Here is a 4,009-nt window from a genome sequence, read left to right on the forward strand (position 1 = left end):
GCATCGTAGAATAAATCCTCTTGTCAAAATTTTGAAAAAAAATACGTATGGAGGGTAAGGGGGGCATTCATGCCCCCCTCCCCCCCTTGTACGTCCGAGGTGTAACTCTCACAGATTAGATACAACAAAAAAAGTGTTGTTCTAGAAAGTATCCATATCCCCACCATGGCTGTTATGGTACAGCTGTACATACATGTAGCATACAACTGGAAAGTTTTACATGCAGCTCCCCCCCCCAAATGGGGGCCCATATTTGCTGGAACTGTGACAGTATTATTTTTGTCCAATACCAAAAATAACAGCTTTCTGCTAGCACACCAGAGTAAAAGCTAGCTGCAAGCAAAATAGTGACAGACATAGTTTGGTTTTGGTGAAGTCAAAATTTGCCTACGAGCAACAAATATTTCAGTTAATTATGGTATTGCAACAATTAATTAATAATTGTTGTATTGAACTGTGTATCTGACATTATCATAATAACTGTTCTTCCCAGACTGTAGGCACTGGGAATTAAATGTATGGGTTTCCCATACCCGAGATGCTATAAGAAAAATGTACCACCCTCCAGTACATGATTGTACCACAACTGGCTTTTTTTCATTAAATTTAAAATTACACCTTTCCATATACAGTGTAAGTACAAGTACATAAGTAAAAGTTGTACATGCAATGAAGAGATAATAAATGAATCTGATTGTTCATTCATCTTTCTATGTGTCTGCAACTCTCAGAGAAAATCCTGGTGCTTGTGTTCACCCTGAAAAAACAAAACAAAACAAAAACAGATAAAATCTTGATGATTGAAAAAAAAAAAAATCTTTTCACAATGAGTACACCTGTACTTGTGTTAACCCTAAAAAAGGCAAAAATACAGCTAAAATTTTGTTGATTGTCATTTGCATTAATATTTTATAATTTTAAAGTTCTTCAAAACACTCTGGAACTGTGTTGGGGGATATGCTCAAAAACAAAAGAAAACCTTTCACAGTGACTATGTCAGCATACCTTTATTCAACCCACTGAAAACATTGTGATAGTGCTAAGGTATTTATTATTGTGGGTCCAATAGAGGCCTGCAACCCTAATCTTGACAGGGACCAGCCTTAGATTGCATTTAATGCATGCGCGCCAGCACAAAGCGGAAGTTAAAAATTTTGTTCCTCCACCAAGAACAATCAGAGTGCGAATAATGTGTCAATCACAGCATTTTGTCACAACAGCGGAATAACAATGCGAAAAATGTGTCAATCTCATCAGTTTGTCACATAAGATCGAGGCTTCTGTCACATGGAAGATTGCCAACATTACGTTTGAGAAGAATTAAGAGATTTGCTGTGATTGTATCACAGACAAACCATGGGAAAGCGAATGATTATAACAACGGTTAGTCTCGGGAAATTCCTTACAACAGGACAACATAGCCAATTTTAATGACAGCCGAAAATCACATCTCAATTCACACCACATGCTCAACTACACTTCGCAAAACCTGTCAATCAAAAAACAATTCTGATTGGTTTGCAGAAATTGAAAACGATAAAATCATGCATTCCTTGCATGACATGTTACTCGTAATAACTGTCTTTTGTCCAGTGATTTATGATTTTTAGGTTATCTTTGTGATGTTTATCTCAACAACTTGGTAACTTTTAATAAATCTTGTCGTGTAATCTCGTAAACAGTTATGAGACTTATTCCTTATTCACCAGAAACACAAGTATATCTCAACTCCCACAGTAATGACAACCTATAGCAAACTTCTTAAAAACTTCAACATGAATGCATCTAATATATTTTCCATCTAAAATTACCCCACACTCTCGTACCAGTACTTTCTCATATGTGCATCAACGCCCACACTTTCTAACCTGTGGTTTATACCACTAGTTAAGAATAAGTTGAGCCAAAGAGCTCAAAAAGGCCCCTCTGGTTGTCTAGGGCAAGTAGATTTTCCTGTCAAGTAATTCATTTTCCATGCCTGTTTGTGTAATGGGTTAAGGCCCAGGTAAGGCATGATCATCTACTGCACGTAAATTATACAGTCACAAGTTCACTAAGACACACATGCACTAGGCCAACAAAATTTGAGAGCTGGTTGTTTACCACAGGGCAACCTTCCAATGCATTATCCAATATTTTTAACTATCTGTTGCGTTGTTATAACATAAAAAATGTTCATGTTCTTACACATAACATATTAGAATCTGTGCTATTTTCTCCTATGTAAGCTATAAAAATATATAAACCTATCAACTCATTTCTAGGAAAGGCTATTTAGAAATACAAAACATTCACAAATAAACTCTTTCACTCAAACAATTATGATAAAAATTGGAATAAGGAAAATTTAGCAAAGTTTTCAGTGAAAAATAGCACATGGAGAAAAATATATTTCGCTAAGCCTCTCAGCTATAAGTACTTAAATGTCCCCTGTATCAGTATGTTGTGTCTGACATGACTACATTATTACAAATTTGCAAATGCACTTAAAATAAAATTTTGTTCTTGAAGTGTAACTGGAATTCTGTTCTTTCCGGCCAATAAAGTGTTGTGTTTTTCCTACTTCAGTGAATTAGCTACAGGATTAACAAATTTACGGCGGAAAAGAAATATCAGTAGTAAGGAATATTGAGTAGATGCTTACTGCTTTGAATACAACTCGTGTTGGAATTATTAAGACACAAACGAATTTCATAAAGGCTATAAGTTTTATGTCCTTGTTTTGACATACCAGTAAACGACTGATCGCTAGAACCAGCTTCGTATAAAAATGATGTATTGTATTGATGCTGGTTAATCTAAAAAACAAAGAATTTTCTACTCTGTTAAAAAAAATTAACATCAATAGCTAAGTCTTAATAAGCTTAAACTTTAATATAACTAAAAGCTTACCTTGTTTTATCGTAAAGGGATTTTGTCTTTTACTGTGTTTGCTTCAAACTCAGCAAGTAGCTTGGAAGATTAAAATCCATTTCGATTGGTCACAGGTCGTCACAATCTTTTACTTTGGTTGGAAACGGGTGAAACGAGGAATATATATCCAGAAGTAATGCATCGATCTGTAATATTTATACATGTAAAACTGTCTTTAAAACCGAATCCCTCATGCAGTTCTTTTCAATCGCGGGGACGTCTTGGTAAATTGGCATGCTGTGAGATTGTTTCCTGACTTTCGACTCTGAACCATATTCAAAATATTGCTGTTAACCATACCGTTTCCCGAAAGCTTAAGCTTAAACCAGAATGGTCCAACTATGCACAAGAGAAAAACAAAATACAGCTCGAACGAAATAAATGTTTATCCGAGCCGACATAAATGCGTACGCATTAATGCGTACTTCCATTTTTTCACTTCCCGCTTCATGTAAATATACAGCAAATGACCATAGAAAAGTATTTGCGCCCGCGATTCAATGGCGAAAATTCTAGGTCAGCGGTCAACTTAAAAAAACATTCCACCTCGATGCGTTCTTCATTTGAGCCCGCGATATGGTCATGTGGTACTGGTCAGCGGAATCCTTGTTTTGACAGCTGTCAATCGACCATAACAAAGACTTCCAATCATGTCTAATATCAAAGAAGCAGTTGTTGGGGAATAATTAGACGACATTCTCCTCTCCCCGGTCGGGTTGCCTTGTGACTCCCCTCCCCCTCCCCGAGAGTCTGTACGCGCGCGCGGTCGGGCGTACGCACCAAATTTTTTCGGCCTACTGGGTTTACAAAAATTCTCTCGTACCCGCATTACCCATGGTGCTCCGCTCCGCGCGCTGGCGCGCGCCGAGGAGCTCCGCTATGAATGAGACCGTAAGTTTCTTGCGTAAAACTCAGTTTTTTGTTCTGGGTCACGTGACATTAGACGTGTACCGATGACGTCATCAATTGACTTGTAGTCGCACTTTAAAACTACTGTCTAAATTTGGTTAAATAAAAGCAAAGATATATCAAGTTACAGCCAATTGAATTCTCCCTAGCAACGGCCCCAAAAGATACTGTAATGGGCCCATCCGAA

This window comes from Oculina patagonica, chromosome 4, assembly GCF_052425735.1.
Source record: "Oculina patagonica isolate OP01 chromosome 4, crgOcupat, whole genome shotgun sequence".
NCBI lineage: Eukaryota > Metazoa > Cnidaria > Anthozoa > Scleractinia > Oculinidae > Oculina > Oculina patagonica.